This window comes from Rhinoderma darwinii, chromosome 12, assembly GCF_050947455.1.
Source record: "Rhinoderma darwinii isolate aRhiDar2 chromosome 12, aRhiDar2.hap1, whole genome shotgun sequence".
Classification (NCBI taxonomy): domain Eukaryota; kingdom Metazoa; phylum Chordata; class Amphibia; order Anura; family Rhinodermatidae; genus Rhinoderma; species Rhinoderma darwinii.
The window spans coordinates 28,124,950-28,148,904 of record NC_134698.1 but is presented as its reverse complement, the minus strand read 5'-3'; positions in this window follow the sequence as shown (position 1 = coordinate 28,148,904).

The following is a 23,955-nucleotide window of genomic DNA, read 5'->3' as shown; positions in this document are numbered from 1 at the left end:
TAAGAGTGAATCTCTGCCTTTTATCATGATGTCTTTGTTAAACAATTAATCAGCACAGAATGTGGAAACTATATAAAAAAAAAAATTGTATTCAAGGCTGGGCATTCACTTTGTATTTTAGGCTTTAACAATAATATCAACATAAAGGGTTGTCCAATTTTAATTTGTTTTATTAACTAATCTATAGAATAGGAAATCAAACAGATTTCTAATATACATGTATTGTACTGCTCACATACATTTCTTATACCAGTGCAGTTGCATCTGTCTAAAAAATAAATTTAAAAAAATAAATTTAAATGGTATAGCCCAAAGATTAGTCCATAGAAGTGCATCCATAGGATAACGGAATGGACTAAAGATGGCGGTAGTCATGTGACCCCTGACACTCAGGTAACACTGTCCATGTATATAACAGGTAAATAGTAGGTTATTGAGGAGCAGAAATTATAAAGTATTTCTACTTACAGCAGCTTCTCATCATCATGTCGGTCAGTCTCCGTGAGGCGAAGCTCTTATATTCTTCTCCCTGTCTCCTCTGTGTGTTTTTTTTTAAATTTAACTTAATTAATGACATTGCATCCTCTCAGAGACAGGAAGCCATTTTAAAAATCATCTAGAGACCGTAAATACAGGCACAGTGAAGCAGTTGTTCATCATTCCACCATTAGACCTACACCTTTATTTAGTACATGGATGTGTCCTCTATGTGGCCCCTACACCCGTATGTCATGAGGCGTATGTGTGTGTGGGGGGGGGGTCACATGACTGACGCCATGTTTAGTCATATTCCGTTAACCTTTGGATGCATTACCTAGGACTAATCTGTGGGCTATACCATTCTACTGTGACAGGGCCTCATGCACTATAAGAAAGGCATTGTATGCAGAATACTATAGTACTTATGTCTTTGCATTTTTTAGAAAAACATGTCGGTCACCCACATTTTTAAGGGCTGAATTGTACCGATAAACTAATATTTATTTCTTGTTGATTACAAATAAAAAAAACTCTGTTTTGTATACATATTTGGTCTAGCACTTTTTCTCTATATGAATGTATTCAGGGAACTGTGCGGTTAAGGACTAGGTTATTCCTGTTAAGGGGAAGTTCCTTTCTTTGGTGACAGAATTCCATCACATGTTCACCAGGTCGTCACTGTATGGAGAGCTGATTTCTATTACAGCAAGCGCAGAATTATTATAAAGTACAGATTACTGAACCACCAGTGAGAAAAAGAACATTTTCAGATAATTATGGCACATATAACCTGGGGAGGAGTCCTAGTAAGGGGATACCTGGAGAGACACTTTAACGCTGACAGTTGCATGATAACGCTTCCATAGGAATTTTGGTGCTATCACACTCCCAATCATCTCAATGGGAGACACATGACGCTTATGTTTTACGACAAAACATAACAACACTACAGCACAAAAAAAAAACTGAACAAGAAAAGCCACTAATAACCAGGTTGCAACTTTGACTAGGCATTGTGCATCAAAATTCGGCATATAGTCTTAGTCTTATGCAGGCTCGGATGTATACTGTAACTGACTATACTTTTTAGATTCTGATATTTTCTTCACAAACCCTGTTCTTTCCCTCCTACGCCTTTGTTCCCCAGATGGTAGCCATAGATGAGTTTATTGTGCAATTTATTGTTTTCCTAGTTGAGAGAAATCTTTTTGAATCTCTCAGGGGCATCTGCATCTAATATTCACCTCCGCTCACATTAGTTAAACCCTACATCTTGATCATAAAGGCTATATCCCGCTCATATACTATGCTTCTCTGTGCAGTGCTGGCTAGAACTGGATATTTTGCAGCATTGAATACATCCCATCACAATATAGCATTGGTCATTTTATTATGTTTTTTTTTAAAACATACTGTATATTTTATTGAAAAAGAAAAATAGGTAGCATACACATTTTTGCTTTTCAAAACTCAATTCGGGGCATTCCCCTACACAGCAAAAAAAGTCATAAAACATGTAGAATGTGATATTAATTATAAAGAACAATTTGTCGCCAAAATACAATTAAATTGTACAATTAAAATGTACAAATATAATGTTCAGTGTTCAGCTGTGGATTCGTAGGAAAATTAAATAAAAATGTGTACTCAGGAAAGTAATACTTTAATCATTAAGGAGAAAATAAAATCAAACATATACAAAACAAAATAGAACCAAAGCTCACAAGATCATAGAATTATGTATGAAGAGAATATACATAGTAGCGAGAGGAAATCCATTTATCCCAAATAACACATTGTGACCATGGCCGGCCTTGGATACGTTCGACCAGTGCGGTCGCACAGGGCGCCAGCCGCCACACTGCAAGAGGGGCGCCAGCGGGTGTGTGTATCCCCGCGCCATTGCACTTACCAGCGGGGATACACACACTAACTGCAGTCGCCTTTCCGCCCAGGCGCTTCTTAACTTAGTGGCTGTCGCTACCGCTGTAGCAGCCATAGCGGCTGCTATCAGTGACACTGGGCATGAGGGTGGTGGCGCCGCTAGCAGCCGCTGCGGCTGCTATAGTGGTAGCGATGGCACTATAGCAGAGCAGGGAGGTATCTCCCTGCTCTGCTATCTACTAGCGCCACTGTAGCTCCCTGAAGGAGCGAAATCCCCATGTGGCCGGGGATTCCACTCCTGTAGCGCTGCTTCTTGTCTCTGTCTATATATGGACAGTGACATCAGGGAAAACTCCTGAAGCGGAATCCCCGGTCAAAGCGTTGCAGATGCTATGACCAGGGATTCCACTCCAGGAGAAGCCAATGATGTCATGGACACAGACGACAGGAGATTCTCCTGGAGTGGAATCGATGGTCAAAGCATCAGCAACTCTGTGGACGGGGATTCCGCTTCAGGAGTTTCCCCTGATGTCACTGTCCATATATGGACAGAGACATCAAGCAGCGCTCCAGGAGCGGAATCCCCGGCCACATGGGGATTCCGCTCCTTCAGGGAGCTACAGTGGCGCTATCTATACTGGGAGGGATTGGGGGGGTTCTATCTACAAGGGGGGCTGTGGGCTGTGTGGCACTACCTACAAAAAAGGACAACTGTGCAGGAGCACACAAAATACCCAGCTTTCCCAGCTATCAAATAAATGTGTGGAAATAAACTAAGATATAACTTTTATTTAATCTAGCTAAAAGGATTAATCCTTTAGCTAGACTAAATAAAAGTTATATCTTAGTTTATTTCCACACATTTATTTGATAACTGGGAAAGCTGGGTATTTTGTGTGCTCCTGCACAGTTGTCCTTTTTTGAATGTCTATTGGCTATCAGGGTCATTTCGTAGTCCTTGCAGTACAAGGGGGCTGTGGGCAGTGTGGCACTACCAACCAGGGGGCTGTGGGCTGTGTGGCACTACCAACCAGGGGGCTGTGGGCTGTGTGGCACTACCAACCAGGTGGCTGTGGGCAGTGTGGCACTACCAACCAGGGTGCTGTGGGCTGTGTGGCACTACCAACCAGGGGGCTGTGGGCTGTGCGGCACTACCAACCAGGGGGCTGTGGGCTGTGTGGCACTAACAACCAGGGGGCTGTGGGCTGTGTGGCACTACGAAACAGGGGGCTGTGGGCAGTGTGGCACTACCTACCAGGGGGCTGTGGGCTGTGTGGCACTACCAACCAGAGGACTGTGGGCTGTGTGGCACTACCAACCAGGGGGCTGTGGGGCACTACCAACCAGGGGGCTATGTGGAACTCCCTACCAGGGGGCTGTGGGCTGTGTGGCACTCCCTACCAGGGGTCTTTGTGGCACTCCCTACCAGGGGTCTGTGCGGCTCTCCCTACCAGGGGGCTGTGCGGCACTCCCTACAGGGGGCTGTGTGGCACTCCCTACAGGGAGCTGTGTGGCACACTCTACAGGGGGCTGTGTGGCGCTATCTACAAGGGGGCTGTGTGGCGCTATCTACAAGTGGGCTGTGTGGCGCTACCTACAAGGGAGCTGTCTGGCGCTACCTACAAGGGGGCTGTCTGGCGCTACCTACAAGGGGGCTGTGTCGTGCTACCTACAAGGGGCTGTGTGGTGCTACCTACAAGGGGCTGTGTGGTGCTACCCACAAGGGGGCTGTCTGGTGCTACCCACAAGGGGCTGTGTGGCACTACCTACAAGGGGCTGTGTGGCGCTACCTACAGGGGGAATCTGTGAGTGGTGGGCTGATGGTCATTTTACTGTGAGTGGTGGGCTGATGGTCATTTTACTGTGAGTGGCGGGCTGATGGTCATTTTACTGTGAGTGGTGGGCTGATGGTCATTTTACTATGAGTGGCGGGCTGATGGTCATTTTACTGTGAGTGGGGGGCTGATGGTCATTTTACTGTGAGTGGGGGGCTGATGATCATTTTACTGTGAGTGGGGGCTGATGGTTATTTTACTATGAGTGGGGGGCTGATGATCATTTTACTGTGAGTGGGGGGCTGATGGTCATTTTACTGTGAGTGGGGGAGCTGATGGTCTTCAAGTGGTTTCCACCTCTGACCTCCATTTGAAATTAATGGGAGACAGAAAATACCTGCGTCGCCCGTTTGGAGATTTTTGCCTGCGTCTTTTGCATTAGCTTCAACGGCTTAAGTAAAAAAAAAAAAAAAAAAAAAGGTCAAACAACGCTGTCAATTCCTGAAGGAATTTTAAGGCAGATGTTTTTTTGCCTTAAACGCTGTGTGAACATATCCTACGAGTGTAGTGCTTGTTTTTAGTTGTATTCTGTCTTTCTCTAAACTATTTTTGGGTGGGGGTGCCCTGAGGAAATTTAATTTGCTGCCTCGAGTCCGAAAAGGTTGGTAAACTCTGTACTAGGCTACAAGACCACGCCGGCCTACTCAATGATCCCGTTGTGGAGCAGCTCAGTTCGTCGTGGGAACGCGGCCTAGGCTAGTACAATTTTCGTTTATTTAATTTAATCCTTCAGGAATTAAAGTTTTTCGTTTGTATATCCAAAAGTTTTCTCGTTTACATAGGGACTCAAAACGATTAGTTCTAGATTCAGCTATTTGCTCTATAGGTATAATCTTAAAACAATCGAAATTGTTATTATGTGCAATAGTGCAGTGTCTAGAAACACTGTGTAATAAAAGTGTATTTTTGCAATTAGATCGGGGTTTATTAACAAGTCAATGTAGTTGTTGTGTTGTTCTACCTACATACTGTAAGTCGCATTGGCAGTTAATTATATAGATTACGTATTGCGATTGACAGTTCAGATTGGTCTCAATTTTATATTTATTTCCTGTTTGATTTGGTTCGAAAACGTCAGTTTTAATGATCATATCACAACAGAGGCATTTCTTTTTAGTACATTTAGAACTGCATTTTTTATTTGATTTTGCATCAATAATTGATTTTATTTAGTTGTTTTTACTTGCAAAATTTACACGACTAGGTGCTAAAATATTTTTGATTGTTCTTGCTCTCTTAAAAGTTATTAGCGGCTTAGATGGTAAACTCTTGTTTAAAAAAGGATCGCTTTGTAAGATATGCCAGTGTTTGCACATAATATTTCAAAAAAAATTTATGTGCACAATTGTATTTTGTTACAAAGTTAAAAGAGAACCTATTATTGTGTTTAAGCTTTGTAGAGTTTAATTGTTCCAATTCATTCATATTTTTATTTTGGATTTTTTCTTTTGTGTTAATAGTATATAGACATTCCAATTGTTTCAGACTTTCTGTTTTTTTTTATAGGCATCAGACAATAATGTGCGTGGGTAGTTTTTTTCTCTGAAACGCTTATACAGGATGCGGCTCTGTATATTGAAGTCTGTATTTAATGTACCGTTTTTCCTTATGCGCATGTACTGACTATATGGTATATTTTTTTAACCATTTTGAATAGTGACCGCTTTTGAAGTCTAAATAACTGTTGCTATCTACTTTTTTAAAATGTGTCCGTGTGATGATTCTCTCTTCTGTCTTTACAACCACTAAATCCAAGAAATGGATCTCATTTTCGTGGATATTAAAAGTAAAATTAATTCCCCACAGGTTTTCATTTAATGATTGGCAAAAATACGTTGCAGTGGTTATATCCCCTTCCCAGATAAAAAAACAGATTGTCTATGTATCTTTTAAAAAATACAATATGGGTGGTTGCCCATGTATGTTGCCAGATGTGTGTCTCTTCAAACATGCCCATGAAAATGTTGGCATAACTGGGTGCCCCTCTAGTTCCCATTGCTGTGCCTCTTACTTGGTGCTAAATATGATTGAAGGTAAAAGTATTATTTTTTTAAATTAACTCCATGCTGTTACATAAAAAATTATTTTGCAACGGTAATAGATCTGGGTCTCTGTTTAACATAATTTTTAGATTTTTTTTAAGCCAATTTCGTGTTCGATGTTACTGTATAGTGAGTTTACATATAAAGAAATGAATAATACATTTTCTGTAACATTGATTAAATTAAGATCCTTAATTAATTGTGTGGAATCTTTAAAAAAAACTAGGGAGTTCCACTACATATTTTTGGAAAATTATATCCAGGTAATGAGAAAGGTGACATGTTGGTGATTGAATCCCCGAAATGATAGGTCTACTTGGGGGATTTTTTTATATCTTTGTGAATCTTTGGTAGATGGTAAAAGAAAGGCATGTTCACATTTGTTGGAATTAAATCGTTTTTTTCTTTTTTATTTAAAATCTTATCAAAAAAAGCCTGGTTGACCATTAGTTTAAATTTTTCTATAATTGTAGATAGTGGATTATGAGTTAGTTTAACGTTTAACATTTTTTGTTGTATTCTGTACAAAATAAAGCCTTGTTTTTACTCACCTGTCCTGTGACTGAGTAGAACGAAAAAATCCAACACCGGTTGCGCCAGAGGGAATATCCACTCTTTTCCCTTGCTCTTCTTCCTCATTACAAGAGCTGTCATTCCAAAAATACAATATCTTTATAACCGAAATCACAGTTCATGAGAATCTCCAGGATTGTATCCAACAACGACACCAAAGTAACCAGGTTGCAACAAATGTCCAAGAAATTTGAACAGAGAGGTTACCCATCACCACTCCTGTCACATGAATTAGAAAAATTACGTACAACAAACAGGGAGAATACAATAACTAAAAAAATCTACTCAGGCTAGACTACCGTTAGTCCTTACTTATCATCCCATAGTGCCAAAATTACAACAAACTATTCGGAAATACTGGCCAGCATTACACACTGCTTACCCTCAGATTGAAGGGTTTTCACATCCTGTGATGATGTTCTCAAAGAGTTCCCCCAACATTCGTGATCGCCTTATTAGAGCCAATGTTGGCAGCTTCACTAGAACATCTAGACAAAGTTTCTTGCAAACATGTCTACATTGCTCATGCTGTTCCAACATCATAAAGGGCGACACGATTCAGCACCCACATAGCAATAGGACTTTTCCCGTCAGGGGCTATTTTACATGCGACTCTAATTTCGTGATTTATTTAGTCAAATGTCCATGTGGCCTCACCTACATAGGTAAAACCACCCAACATATTAGGGATCGTCTATCTAGCCACAAATCGACGATAAGATACAAAAAAAAAAACATGGTTACCTCTATGAGATCATTTTATGAAGTTTAATCATAATCTCTTCCAACTAAGATTCCAAATAATCGAACAAGTACCCAGACCCAGGAGAGGAGGAAATCACATAAACCTATTAAAAAAGAGGGATTCTTATTGGATACACATATTAGAAACTCTATCACCTAAGGGTTTAAATAGAGAGTATGATTTATTGTCCTAAATATCTGTAACTATCACAGTTTTGTGATTTTGTAAATAATGTCATATATCCATTTCTTTTATGCACGCTAGAAAAAATATGAGATCCATTGTGCGACCAGATACAGGTACCATAAGACCGGTTCACTGACTATACCTTTTTATATATTTATATCATACTTTGGTTGTTTCCCTTGATCCTCTAGTATTTATTCTATCTCTTTAGTACATATTAATCATGTATACATCATTATATCTCACCATGGTCACAGATTCTTTAATTAGGATAAACACATCATGTCATTTCCTATAGAACACGTACCTTGACAACCCAATACAGCTTGCGTTCCAGGAACGCTTCTCACAACATTGTTCGTCATAGCGTGCATGCGCAAACTGCGTTCCGCACACGAGCCGACACCGGATGTCCGGTAAAATTAATCAGCGCCCTATATCTGGGGTTTTTCTAGGACAGTGGTCACACTAATTTCCTTGGAGCGTCTGGCAGATGCCATTACATCAATCTCCGTTCATATTATATACAGGTATGTATCTTTCGTGTTCCAGGCTCTATACTCTATGCTCTACATTCCATATCCCGTTCTGTGCACTATATTGCCGGTACTTTTGGTATGGTCTTGAGGGGTATTTTGTCAATACCCCTCCTTCGTGTTTCTAAAATTGTTATATATGCGCTCTATATACTTATTTGTCCATTGACTACAAAAAATTCGCCTTATTCCAATGATCCACAAATATGTCTTGATGTTTTGATGTTTATACTTATATGCAGATGTTTCTATTACACATATATATAGGTTCATATGAAAATAAATGTTGTTTATTCAATTAACAATGAACATATTTCTTTTATGCCACAGAGCAAAATTCCTTTCTTGGTCCATCTCTATGTATTACACGATTCTTTCGTAGTGATGATATTTGCCAAAAATCATTAAGGAAATATTATTTTGCGCCCCAATTATCTTTTGATTACATTGGAAATGTATCGTCTGTATGACATTTGTTGTATTTATTTATACATTTAATGTGGATTTCTTTAACAATGTCAATATTTGTTGTAATCATAAACGTTTATATGCAATTACTGCTAAAAATACATATATATTATATATTTGTTCTTCTTTTTCTCGTAGCGATTGTGATAAAGGCCTTGGATAGGCCGAAATGTTCTAGAAAATCGCTTCTTCAAAAAATATTATTTGGAATATAATAAAGCAATTTTGAAAATCAATATCTCAAGTGTTCCTAGAGTGCTTTGGGTTTTTCTATAGTTACATGGTTAGTACGGCTGAAAAAAGACCCATGTCCATCAAGTTCAACCAAGGGACGGGAAAAGGGAAGGGAAAAATTTCTACACATAGGAGCTAATACTTTTTTGTTCTAGGAAATTATCTAACCCTTTTTTAAAGCCATCTACTGTCCCTGCTGTGACCAGCTCCTGCGGTAGGCTATTCCATAGATTCACAGTTCTCACAGTAAAGAATGCTTGTCGCCTCTGCAGGTTGAACCTTTTTTTCTCCAGACGGAGGGAGTGCCCCCTTGTTTTTTTGAGGGTGTTTTACATGGAACAGGATTTCACCATATTATTTGTATGTGGCAATAATATATTTATATAAATTAATCTTTCCTCATAACTTAGATTCTCCATGCCCCTTAATAGCTTCGTTGCTCTTCTTTGTATTTTTTCCAACTCCAGGGCATCCTTTATATGAACTGGAGCCCAGAACTGAACTGCATATTCTAGATGAGGCCTCACTAATGCTTTGTAAAGTGGTAATATTACATCCCTGTCCCGCGAGTCCATGCCTCTTTTAATACACGACAATATCCTGCTGGCCTTTGAAGTAGCTGATTGACACTGCATGCTGTTATTGAGTTTCTGATTTACAAGTACACCCAGATCCTTCTCAACAAGTGACTCCCCCAGTGTAGCTCCCCCTAGGACATATTATGCATGCAGGATGTTGGTACCCAGATGCATAACTTTACATTTATCTACATTAAACTTCATTTGCTAACTGGATGCCCAAGCACTAAGTTTGTTTAAATCCGCTTGCAATTCACGAACATCTTCCATAGACTGAACTATATTACATAGCTTGGTGTCATCTGCAAAAATAGAAATAGTGCTATTAATCCCATCCTCTATATCATTAACCCCTTAAGGACACAGCCTGTTTTGGCCTTAAGGACACAGCCTATTTTTTCAAATCTGACATGTGTTACTTTATGTTGTAATAACTCCGGAATGCTTTTACCTAGCCAAGCGATTCTGAGATTGTTTTCTCGTGACACATTGGACTTTATGATACTGAAAAAATTTTGTCGTTAAATTCAATATTTATTTGTAAAAAACACCAAAATTTAGAGAAAATTTGCAAAAATCTGCATTTTTCTAAATTGTAATGTATCTGCTTGTAAAACAGATAGTTATACCACACAAAATAGTTACTAGTTAACATTCCCCATATGTCTACTTTATGTTTGCATTGTTTTTTGAACGTGCTTTTATTTTTCTAGGACGTTACAAGGCTTATAACTTTAGCAGCAATTTATCATATTTTCAAGAAAATTTCAAAAGGCTATTTTTTCAGGGACCAGTTCAGTTCTGAAGTGGCTTTGAGGGCCTTATATATTAGAAACCCCCTATAAAACACCCCATTTTAAAAACTGCACCCCTTAAAGTACTCAAAACAGCATTCAGAAATTATTTGAACCCTTTAGGCATTTCACAAGAAATAAAGCAAAGTAGAGGTGAAATTTACAAATTTCAATTTTTTTTTACTAAATTCATTTGTAATACAGTTTTTTCTGTAACACAGAAGGTTTTACCCGAGAAATGTAACTCAATATTTATTGCCCAGATTCTGCAATTTTTAGAAATATCCCACATGTGGTCCTAGTGCGGTAAAGGACCGAAACACCGGCCTCAGAAGCAAAGGAGCACCTGGTGGATTTTGGGGCCTCTATTTTATTAGAATATATTTTAGGCACCATGTCAGGTTTGAAGAGGTCTTGTGGTGCCAAAACAACGGAAACCCCCCAAAAGTGACCCGATTTTGGAAACTACACCCCTGAAGGAATTTTTCTAGGGGTATAGTTAGCATTTTTAGCCCACAGGTTTTTTGCTAAATTTATTGGAACTTGTCTGTGAAAATGAAAATCTACTTTTTTTCTGAAAAAACATACGATGTTTTCGTTTTTACAAGGAATAAAGGAGAAAAAGCACCACAACATTTGTAAAGCAATGTCTCCCGATTACGGCAATACCCCATATGTGGTAATAAACTGCTGTTTGGACCCACGGCAGGGCTCAGAAGGGAACTAGGGCCATTTGGATTTTGGAGCGCAGATTTTGCTGGAATGGTTTTCGGTGCCATGTCGTGTTTGCAAAGCCCTGGAGGGACCATAACAGTGGAAACTCCCCAAAAGTGACCCCATTTTGGAAACTACACCCCTCAAGGATTTTTTCAAGAGGTATATTTAGCATTTTTAGCCCACAGATTTTTTGCTAAATTTATTGGAACTGGTCTGTGAAAATGAAAATCTACTTTTTTTCTGGAAATACATACAATGTTTTAGATTTTACAAGGAATAAAGGAGAAAAAGCACCCCAACATTTGTAAAGCAATGTCTCCCGATTACGGCAATACCCCATATGTGGTAATAAACTGCTGTTTGGACCCACAGCGGGGCTCAGAAGGGAAGGAGGGCCATTTGGATTTTGGAGCGCAGATTTTGCTGGAATGGTTTTCGGTGCCATGCCGTGTTTGCAAAGCCCTGAAGGGACCATAACAGTGGAAACTCCCCAAAAGTGACCCCATTTTGGAAACTACACCCCTCAAGGAATTTTTCTTGGGGTATAGTTAGCATTTTGACCCTACACGGTTTTTGCTGAATCTATGGGAATTATGCCGTGAAATTGAAAATCTAAATTTTTTCTAATAAAATGTAGTTTTAGCCCAGATTTTTTCATTTTTACAACAGATAAAGGAGAAAAAACACCCCAATATTTGTAAAGCAAACTCTTCTGAGCACAGCAATACCCCATATGTGGTAATAAACTGCTGTTTGGACCCACAGCGGGGCTCAGAAGGGAACGAGGGCCATTTGAATTTTGGAGCGCAGATTTTGCTGGAATGGTTTTCGGTGCCATGTCGTGTTTGCTGCAGAGCCCTGGAGGGATCATAACAGTGGAAACTCCCCAAAAGTGACCCCATTTTGGAAACTACACCCCTCAAGGAATTTTTCTTGGGGTATAGTTAGCATTTGGACCCTACACGGTTTTTGCTGAATCTATGGGAATTATGCCGTGAAATTGAAAATCTAAATTTTTTCTAATAAAATGTCGTTTTAGCTCAGATTTTTTCATTTTTACAACAGATAAAGGAGAAAACACACCCCAATATTTGTAAAGCAAACTCTTCTGAGCACAGCAATACCCCATATGTGGTAATAAACTGCTGTTTGGACACATGGCGGAAGTTAGAAAGGACGGATCGCCATTTGACTTTTGGAGCTCAAGTTTTGCTGGAATGGTTTGCGGCCCCATGTCACATTTGAAAAGCCACTGAGGGGCCAAAATACTGCAAACCCGGCAAAAGTGACCCCATTTGGTAAACTACACCACTCAAGGCATTTATCATTTGCCTGGACATATGACGGCTTAGGAGTGAAAGGCGCATGTGAGACCAATTTTGGTGATTTTCGCAGCATTAGCCCACAACGGCAGGGCTCTGGGGTCAAATAGTAAAACAAACCCCCAAGTAGTGACCCCCATTTTGGAAACTGCACCCCTGAAGGCATTTTATTAACGGGTGTAGTGAGCATTTTGACCACACAGGTTTTTTTTTTTTCTATTAGAAATTAATGCTCAGTGGATGGTGCAAAGTGAAAATTGCAAATTTCCACAGGTATGTGCCATTTTAGTGCACAATATTTTGTGCCCAGTTCGTGCCACTGAAGACAAATACCTCAAACTGTTAAGCGGGTTCTCCCGGGTATGGCGATGCCATATATGTGGACGTACACTGCTGCTTGGGCACGCTGCAGGGCGCACCATTTGGCTTTTGGAGCGTGGATTTTGCTTGCTAGTTGTTTTGTTTGGGGTATTGCTGGTATTTCAGTTTATGATGTGGGGGCATATGTAAGCTGTGTGGAGAACATCAGGGGTATAATAAGAGAGTATAATAATGCGGTAAATAAATAATAATCCGCAGACGTGGCCGGTGTTGCACTGATAAATGGCGCCCGATATTATCCGCTTTTGGACACTCTGCACATTTTGCATCGCCATATTCTGAGAGCCAAAACGTCTTTATTTTTTTTCCCTGGAGCTGGGTGAGGGCTTATTTGTTGCGGGACAATCTGTAGATCTCATTGGCACCATTTTGGGGTACATGCGATTTTTTGATCACTTTGTATTAAATTTTTTTGGCAAGCAAGGTGACCAAAAACCTGCAATTCTGATGATTTTTATTATTTTTTTTTTTACGGCGTTCGCCATGCGCTATGAATGACAATTTTACGTTATTCTGCGGGTCGGTATGATTACGGCGATACCATATATATATAGTTTTTCTTAAGTTTTGCAGCGTCTGCACGATAAAATCACTTTTGTTTCAAATAATTTATTTTTGGTGTCACCAGATTCTGAGAGCCATAACATTTTTATTTTTCCGTCAAAAAAGCTGCGGGAGGGCTTGTTTTTTGCGGGACGGGCTGCGTTTTTTAATGGTATAATTTTGGGGTACATGCAATTTTTAGATCCCTTTTTTTATTCTGTTTTGCAAGGGGTAGTGACTAACAAAAAGCGATTCTGGAATAGTTTTTTATTTAATTTTTTTACGGTGTTCACCGTACGGGTAAAATAGCGTGATATTTTTATAGTTTGGGTCGTTACGGACGCGGGGATACCACATATGTGTACTTTTATTTATGTTTTTTGGTTTTTCCTATAATAAAAGACTTATTATAGGAAAAAAGGCTGTTATAGTGTTTTTTAACATGAAACTTATTTTTTTTTTACTTTTTTACAACATTTTTATTAACTTGTTTTAACTTTTACTTTTGTCCCACTAGGGAACTTGAAGGCATGAAGCCCTGATCGCTATTCTAATACACTGCACTACCTACATAGTGCAGTGTATTAGAGCTGTCAGCTATTCACTGACAGCAAGCCTATTAGGCTTCGCCTCCCGGCGGGGCCTAATAGGCTTCCGTACTAGGAAGCGATTGTTAGGCTATGGTTGCCATAGCAACCATCAGAACACTCGCGGGTGCCGATGGTTGTCATTAGCAACCATAGGGTACGATCTAATCACTTAGATGCAGCGATAGCTGCATCTAAGGGGTTAATCGGCCGGATCGGAGCCTTGCTCCTGTCCTGGCCGTTAGGGCACGATGTCAGCTGTGACAAACAGCTGACACCCGCGCCCGTGGCAACCATCGTGGTTGCCGACAGGGCTACAAGCCACTTCGATGCATCGATCACGTTTATCGATGCATCGAAGGGGTTAATCGGCCGGATCGGAGCCTAGCTCCGGTCCTGGCCGTTGCAGAGGGGTGTCGGGCAGCTGATTCCCGGTGGTGATAACGCTGGCTCAGCTTCTGAGCCAGCGTCATCACATACACACGTCATAGAGCTGTGATTGGTCAGTCTGCTTTGACTGACCAATCACAGCGATCGCCGGCAGGAGACCGCTGTGAATGGTCCCCTGCCGTCTTACTGTGCCGATCAACTGTCATAAACAGTTGACGGCACAGTTCTGTCACCTTGTCCTTTGACAGGGTGACAGTTTTTAGCCAGGACGCACCGGTACGTCCCTGTGCCTTAAAGCACTTCAATGCAGGACGTACCGGTACGTCCTGGTGCGCTAAGGGGTTAATAAATAAGTTGAATAATAGTGGTCCCAGCACTGAACTCTGGGGTACACCACTTATTACCGGGGACCATTCAGAGTAGGAATCATTTACCACAACTCTCTGGATACGGTCCTTGAGCCAATTCTCAATCCAATTACAAACTATATTTTCTAAACCTATAGTCCTTAATTTACCCATAAGACGTCTATGAGGGACAGTGTCAAATGCCTTTGCAAAGTCCAAAAACACTATATCCACAGCGGCCCCTCTGTCTAGGCTTCTGCTCAACTCTTCATAAAAACAGATCAGGTTAGTTTGACAACTTCTGTCCTTAGAAAAAACCGTGCTGGCTGTCACTTATAATACTATTTTTTGTCACATAATCCTGCATATAGTCCCTCAATAGCCCCTCAAAAATTTTGCCCACGATGGATGTTAAGCTTACTGGTGTATAATTACCCGGGGAAGACCTAGAGCCCTTTATGAAAAAAGGCACCACATTTGCCCTGCACCAGTCCCTTGGCACTATACCAGACACTATAGAATCTCTGAATATTATGAAAAGGGGGACAGAAATAACTGAACTAAGCTCTTTAAGAATTCTAGCGTGTATCCCATCTGGTCCCGGGGCCTTGTGCACATTTATTTTATTTAATTTAGCTTGGACCATCTCTACATTCATCCAATTCAGTATATCAACTGATATATTAACAGCACTGGCACCGGCTACATCAGCTGCTCTTTCTTCAGTTGTATATACAGAGCTAAAGAACCCATTTAGTAACTCTGCCTTCTCTTGATCCCCTGTGACCATCTCCCCATTACCACTATCTAGGGGTCCTACATGTTCAGACCTTGGCTTTTTTGCATTTATATACTTGAAGATTTTTGGGGGATTTGTTTTACTATCCTTGGCCACCTGCCTTTCATTTTGTATTTTTGCTAATATTATTAGATTTTTACAGATTTTATTAAGCTCTTCATATTTTACAAAGGCTACAGATGTACCCTCAGATTTGTATTTTTTAAATGCCCTTATTTTGTCATGTATTGCCCCTTTCACAGAAGGTGTAAGCCATGTGGGATTTAATTGTAGTAGTTTATACTTGTTACCTATAGGAACAAATTTTGCACTATAATTACCCAAAGTAGATTTGAAAATCTCCCATTTATCATTTGTCAAAATTATTTAACATTAGTTCTTCCCAGTCTATATCCTGAATTGCAGCCCTCATCCTGGGAAAATTGGCTTTCTTAAAATTAAATGTTTTTGCCCTCCCAGCCTGTGTTTGTTTTTTATAGTATAGGTAAAATGTAACTATATTGAGATCACTGTTACCGAGTTTTTCACGAACATTGACGTTCCCAACAAATCTGCATTATTAGAAATGACCAGATCCAACAGAGCTTCACCTCTAGTCGGGTCTTCCACAAACTGGCCCATAAAATGTTCCTGCAACAGGTTGAGGAAATGTCTCCCCTTTGCAGTTAAAGCCGAACCATGAAACCAATTAATATCCCGGAAATTAAAATCTCCCATTATTACTACAGTACCCGCCTGTGCAGCCCGCTCCATCTGTTTATATAGCTGACCTTCCATCTCCTCAGTTATATTGGGGGGGTCTATAGATTACTTGTAATCTACATAGTCTATAGATTACAAGTAATTTTTTTCAGTGATTATCTCCCTTTCTAGTTCCACCCACAAGGTTTCAACCTCCTCACAGTATTCACCCACTATTGTCTCTTTCACACTCGCCTTCATATCACTTCTCACATACAGACATACACCACCACCTTTCCTATTTGTCCTGTCTTTCCGAAACAGTGTAAAACCCTGTAGATTTACATCCCAGTCATGTGAAGAGTCCAGCCATGTTTCAGCAACACCAACTATATCTATATTTTCTTCCAGTACCAAGGCCTCCAGCTCCCCCATTTTGCTTGCTAGACTTCTGGCATTTGTGAACATACACTTTCACTTGCCTTTCAGTTTTTCACTTTTATTATCAGAAATGTGATTTGACATTATTTGGGCATTTTTATTTACACTGCTGTTTTGTAACAAAAGGATCTCCTTATCCAGTTGTCTAGTCCTCTCCCCACAGTCTGTTTCTCCCCCCGCCAATATAGTCTGACCCCTCTCTAACCTGACTACCACTTTTTTTTCTACATTGACCTCCCTCCTCAGCCCTAGTTTAAATACACCACCACCCCAGCTAGAATTCTCTCCCCCAGCACAGCGGACCCCCTTCCATTTAGGTTCAAATCATCTGCAGAATACAGTTTGTACCCCAATGAAAAGTCAGCCCAGTGCTTTAGGAACCCAAAGCCTACTCCTCTACACCAAGACTTAAGCCATGCATTTAACTCCCTGAGTTCCCGCTGTCTTTCCTGTGATGCGCATGGCACAGGCAGTATTCCTGAGAATACAACCTTGGAGGTCCTTCCCTTCAGCTTGTAGCCTAGTGCTTTAAAATTATTCTTAAGGCTCCTCCACCTACCATTTGTTCTGTCGTTGGTACCGACATGGACCACAACACCTAGATCATCACCAGCCCCTCCCAGCAATTTGTCCACCCGTTCCACCATATGCCGAACCCTGGCACCAGGGAGACAGCAAACCAGTCAGTTGAGGTGGTCTTGGCAACAAATTATTCTATCCGTCTTCCTGATTATAGAATCCCCTACGACTATCAATTGTCTTGGCTTACCTGCATTACCATCCCGCCGACTACTAGCTGGGCTGTTCTCCCGGCTTTTAGGGAGATCAGTATTCACTAGAGCTCCCATTTCTGAGACCGACACCCTCGCATCATCACCCAACTTGGCAATTTTGCTTGTAATGTCAGAAACCGGATTGGCCTTCCTTTTCTTGGACCCCTTTCTACTGCCCCTAACTACATTAACCCAGCTACTTGCCTGATCCTGCTCACCCATGTCTTCACCCTCCAGTTCTAACCCACTAACTGCATGCTCTGTGAGCAGCATGCTCCGCTCAAGATTGTCTATCTTCCTCCGTGTTGCATGGACTTATAGTTCGTATAGTTTACCTGTGGCAGCTCGGAGAGTAGCAAGGCAGGCTCGGCTGGGACTAGGCAGCAGGCAGATTTCAGGCGTGGTGTACCAGGACAGGCGTGGTATACAGCACAGCATGACTACAGCTCAGCACGGCACTTGACCAGGATAGCACGGGATACAGGATACAGGAAAACACTAGGAGAACATTTGCATAGACAAACTTTGGGTACGACAACAATGCTCAGGCATGGAGGAAGGGGCTGGGCCCTTCTTATAGTAAAGGGTACTCATGGGATAATTTTACATTAAACTCTGGTGCTGCCCCTTTAAGAGCTGGCTCGAGCGGGCACGCGCACCCTACGGGACCTGGCCGAGGTAAGCGGAAGTGAGCGCTGACGACGTCTCCTGAGGAGCAGACTGGGGCCAGCGCTCGCAGACCCATGACTGCCGCCGTCAGGAGGTGAGTGAGCCTGGCGGCCCGTGGCAATGAACATGACTGTTTCCTGCCTCTTACGCCCCCTCTTCTTTTGGCCAGAGTGAGAGAGAAACTTCTTCAGAAGGGTAGGAACATTGAGGTTCTCCTCTGGCTCCCAGGACCTCTCTTCAGGACCAAACCCCTTCCAATCCACCAAGTAAAAAGTTCTTCCTCTTACTCTCTTCATGTCCAAGATCTCCTTAACCTCGAAGGTGTCTGAAGGACCGCTGGAGGCAACCGCAGGGCTAGGAGTCTTGGTATAGCGGTTCAGAACAACCGGCTTCAGGATGGAGACATGGAAGGAATTGGGGATCTTTAGGGTAGGAAGCAGCCGAAGCTTTTAGGCGACAGGGTTGATCTGCTGTAGGATCACGAAGGGTCCGAGGAACCTGGGTGCAAATTTGTATGATGGCACCCTCAGTCGGATATTCCTAGAGGACAGCCAGACCTTCGTGCCAGGGAGAAATTGAGGAGGTTCTCATCTCCTTGTGTATGCCTTCCGTTTCATGCGGTCGACTGCCAGCAGGATGGAGGATCGAGTCTGCTGCCAGATCTGCAGGAAGTCCCTAAAAGCAGTGTCAGCTGCTGGTACCACGGACGTATCGGGCACCGGGAGAGGAATTGGTGGGTGTTGGCCATAGACAATGAAGAACGGTGTATTCCTTGTGGACTCGCTGTTGTGATTGTTATATGAGAACTCAGCCAACGGAAGCAACTGCACCCATACATCATGCTGCTTGGAGATGAAGTGGCGTTGGTAGTTCTCCAAGATCTGATTGATCCTCTCGATCTGGCCATCGGACTGAGGATGGTAGGCAGAGGAAAAGTCCAACTTCACACCGAGGAGTCCGCAGAGGGCTCTCCAGAACTTCGAGGTGAACTGAACTCCCCGATCAGACACAATATGCTGCGGCAAGCCGTGCAGGTGGAAGATGTTTTGGATGAAGAGGTTGGCTAGTTGAGGAGCAGAAGGAAGGCCGGTCAGTGGAACGAAGTGGGACATCTTCAAAAATCGATCGACCACCACTCAGACAGCAATGCTATATGCTGCCAGGGAGCATTGGGCACAGGCAATGGCTGGAGCAGACCAGCAGGTCTGGAGTGAGTGACCTTGTTAGCTGCATACACTGAGCAGGAAGAAACAAAGTCCATAATGTCTTTGGGCAGTGTGGGCCACCAGAAATGATGGGCAACCAGATCTCGGGTTTTATGGGTCCACGTGTGACCTGCCAGTCTAGTGGAATGTCCCCAGCGGAGGATTCTCCCTCTGTCAGCCAGGCGCACAAAAGTCCTCCCTGGAAGAATGTCCCCAACATGCAGGGGGTTGACAGAGACAATGTAAGACGGGCCAATAATGTTCTGTGGAATTTCCATGGTATCCTCTGTCTCGAAAGACCTAGACAAGGCATTGGCCCTCACATTTTTGTCAGCCGGGCAATAATGGAGCTCAAACTGGAACCTGGTAAAGAACAGCGACCACCTGGGCTGACAAGGATTAAGCCATTGGGCCGTCTCTAAATAGGTGAGATTCTTGTGGTCCATAAAAATTAGCATGGGATGAGCTGTGCCCTCTAGTAGATGTCTCCACTCCTGCAGAGACAATTAGATGGCCAGTAACTCCCGATCCCCAATCGAGTAGTTGCGTTCTGCGGAAGAGAAGAGCTTAGAGAAATATCTACTAACATTAACTTGCCCTTGGAACCTCTCTGGAACAGGAGTGCACCAGCACCGACAGAGGAGGCGTCCACCTCCAACGAGAGCTGTCGAGAAACATCTGGATGATGGAGGATAGAGGCTGACGTGAAGGCACTCTTCAGGCTATTGAATGCGGACTCTGCCTCAGGAGTCCACACCTTGGCGTTCATGCCCTTCTTGGTGAGGTTAGAGATAGGAGATGTCAGTGAGGAGAAGTTTGGAATGAGCTGTCTGTAAAACTTGGCGAATCCCAGAAAGCGCTGTATGGCACTCAAGACTTGAGGGCGTGGCCATTCAAGGACGGGCTTTACCTTTTCAGGATCCATCTTGAGACCTCTATTCGAGACAATGTAGCCCAGGAAGGGTAGATCATCTTTCCCAAACATGCACTTCTCCAACTTGCCTCTCCTGGGTAGATAGCTTACACTGGTCCATCTTCACAGACTCCTTAGAAGGGTCGGCATCTGAGGAAAGCAGAGGTTGCTGCAAGGTAGGGACCGGACTAGGAAGGCCTCTTTCCCAACTAGCTTCTTGGCGCCGTTCTCGGATCCTTCGATCAATCCGGGCGGCCAGAAGGATGAGGTCATCCTGGGTAAACGGTAGATCTCAAGCGGCAAGTTCGTCCTTAATCTTAGGAGGCAGTCCATGCCAGAATGTAGCCACTAGGGCCTTATTGCTTCACAACAGTTCTCCCGCCATGGTGCGGAAGTGGATGGCATACCCTCTCACGGAGGTGTCTCCTAGCATAGGTACAGCAAGGAGACCGCTGCAGAGGAGACTCGTCCAGGCTCCTCAAACACCATGCGAAATGTCCGGAAGAACCCCTGGAAGTCACGGGTCTCTGGTCTTTGTCTCTCCCAGATAGGGTTCGTCCATGCAAGGGCCCTGCCAGTGAGGAGAGAGATGATGAAAACGACCCTTGCGCCATCAGACGAAAATGCCCTTGCATACAGGCTGAAGTGGATCTGGCACTGGTTCAAAAATCCACGACAGGCACCTGCGTCTCCATCGTAGCGGTCAGGAAGTGGCAAAGAAAAACGAGGATCAACACTGCCTGGAGGTGTAGTAGGAGGAACGGCAGCTAGCGCCTCCTGCCGACGTGCAATAATGTTCAAGGCCTGGAGGAGTTGGTCCTGTCGAGACCGGAGGTCTAGCATATCCGTCCGCATCCCTTGTGACGTTATCTTGGTCATGGATCGACCAGCTGGGTCCATGGCCTGAGCGTACTGTCCCTTTGGGTTCGTGGACACACTAGGCCATACCGCCTTGATGGTATGGCAGCTGGCCAACATGGCGCAGGTCACAGTCTATAGTTCATATAGTGTACCTGTGGCAGCTCGGACAGTAGCAAGGCAGGCTCGGCTGGGATTAGGCAGCAGGCAGATGTCAGGCGTGGTGTAGCAGGACAGGCTTGGTATACAGCACAGCATAGCTACAGCTCAGCACGGCACTTGACCGGAATAGCACAGGATACATAATACAGGTACGGGGAACACTGGGAACTGGAAACACTAGGAGACCATTTGCGTAGACCATTTGGGTACGACAACAACAGAAGCGGCCGTCAGGAGGTGAGTGAGCCTGACGGCCCGCGGCCATGGCCGTGACACACTGACTGTAAAATTACCATCAGCCCGCCACTCACAGTAAAATGACCATCAGCCCACCACACAGATACCCCCTGTAGATAGTGCCACACAACCCTTTGTAGGTAGGGCCACACAGCCCCCTTGTAGATTGTGCCACACAGGACCCTTGTAGATAGCGCCACACAGTCCCCTTGTAGATAGCGCCACACAGTCCCCTTGTAGATAGCACCACACAGTCCCCTTGTAGATAGCGCCACACAGCCTCCTTGTAGATAGCGCCATACAGCCCCCTTGTAGATAGCGCCACACAGCCCCCTTGTAGATAGCGCCACACAGCCCCTTTGTAGATAGCGCCACACAGCTCCCTTGTAGATAGCACCACATAGCCCCCTTGTAGATAGCGCCACACAGCCCCCTTGTAGATAGTGCCACACAGCCCTCTTTAGAGAATGCCACACAGCCCCCTGTAGTGAGTGCCACACAGCCCCCAGTAGGTAGTGCCACACAGCCTCCTGTAGATAGTGCCACACAGCCCACTGTAGGTAGTGCCACATAGCACCCTGGTAGGTGGTGCCACACAGCCCCCACACAGTCCATTTATGGATGGTGACGTCATTTGCTTCTCCTGGAGTGGAATCCCTGGTCACAGAGTCGGCAATGCTGTGGACGGGGATTCCGCTTCAGGAGTTTCCCCTGATGTCACTGTCCATATATGGACAAAGGCATCGAGCGGAACGCTCCAGGAGCGGAATCCCCGGCTACACGGGGATTCTGCTCCTTCAGGGAGCTACAGTGGCGCTATTAGATAGCAGAGCAAGAAGATACCTCTCTGCTCTGCTAAAGTGCCGTCGCTACCGCTGTAGCAGCCACAGTAGCTGCTAGCGGCACCGCCGCCCAAGCAAAGTTTGTCTGGGGGCTCTAATCATATACACCTGTAGGGAGTGCCCCACGTAGTCCCCTTGTAGATAGTGCCACACACAGTCCCCCTGTAGACAGTGTCACACACTGTCCCCCTGTTGACATTGCCACACACAGTCCCCCTGTAGATAGTGCCCCCCCCAAAAAATGGGAAAAAAAAAAAGTATACTTACCTAGCACCGTTCCCACGATGAATGGATCTGCACAGCTTTCTCAGTCCGGCAGCCTTTGAGACGCTGAGACGGGACCCTTGCGTAGGCCACTGCAATCCAGTCACGTCATTCTGCCGGTCTGCGCAGGGATCCTGTCTCTTGTAGGCTGCAGCCCTAATGTGGCCTGTATGTGTACTGTGCCCCTCTGTGTCTCCCTCAAATAAACACTCTGTTTTAACTGTTAAACTATTTTCCTGCGTTCGCCTAGATTATTTCACCCACAATGGCGAGACCACACACCCGGTATCACCACATTTGGTGGCAGCAGTGGGATAATAATCCGGTCCGTACAACAGGGAAGCGGCAGGGGACAGGTACTCCCAGTACTATCCAGCGCTTCACGGCCAGATAGTCAAAAACAGCAGAGGGAGTGCACAAGGGATATGACGCGTGCTTTGACACCAGAAATGTATTCCTACAGCCAAGGTGTTCTGGTGGACCCCAGCAGCAGCCCCTACCTCAAAAACACAAAGAGGACATTGCAGGAGCTTTGCCAAGTTTGAGGGATCCAGTTAGAGTCGACTGAGGTAAAGGCCGTGCTGGCAAGCAAGCTCATTGTGTGGGACAGAGTGCACCTCGAGTTGAGTGACGAAGAGGACGATGAGAAAGAGGGGAACGGCCCTAGCGACTGAACTGACAGTCGGGGGTGCCAACACAGCACCCTCTCCTCGGCCACCGCCACTCTCATAGGTGAGATGCTAGCCGCCATGGGCCCTAATTGTACCGAGCACGAGAGAGCCTACATAATGGAGTTGGTGCTCCGGATCCCTGTGCGAATCCCCATCCCAACGAGCGCACCAGCGCCCCAGGCACCCAGCGGCTACAAAGGGCCACTTCTGCGGATCAGCAACGTGCCCGCCTTTAACGAGGCCACCACGGATATTGACACGCACCTCCATGTATTTGAGTCTATCATGGAGGTGCATACCAAGCCTTGGAAGTTTATTGGGCGCTAAGTGTGGAGGACTGCTGTGATTATTCCCGCCTGAAGAAGGCCCTGCTCTAGCGCTTCGCCATCACCCCAGAGACCTACTAAGTCAAGTTCTGGACCATGGGGTTCCCGGCCCACAGCACCTATGCAGAGTTTGCTACCCAGCTATAGCAGAGCTGCACTAAGTGGCTGAGGGGAAAACAGGCGAACAGCGCAGAAGCTATTGAGAGTCTCTTCATTCTGGAGCAGCTACTCCTGAAGATGGACCCAGATATACGTGAGTGGGTCACTGACCGGAGCCCAGATACCCCAACTCAAGCAGCTACCCTGGCGGACCAGTTCGTGGCCAACCGGCCCAAATGGAGTGGTACCAGCCGTCTTGACCGTCGACCTACTCAGCATCCTCCACCTCGTCCACTGAGTCATCCCTCGTTCCAGCCCGAGCCAGCCGTAGTCCCTCCAAGGGGACGGGACCTTCCAGAGATCTTCCGCTGCA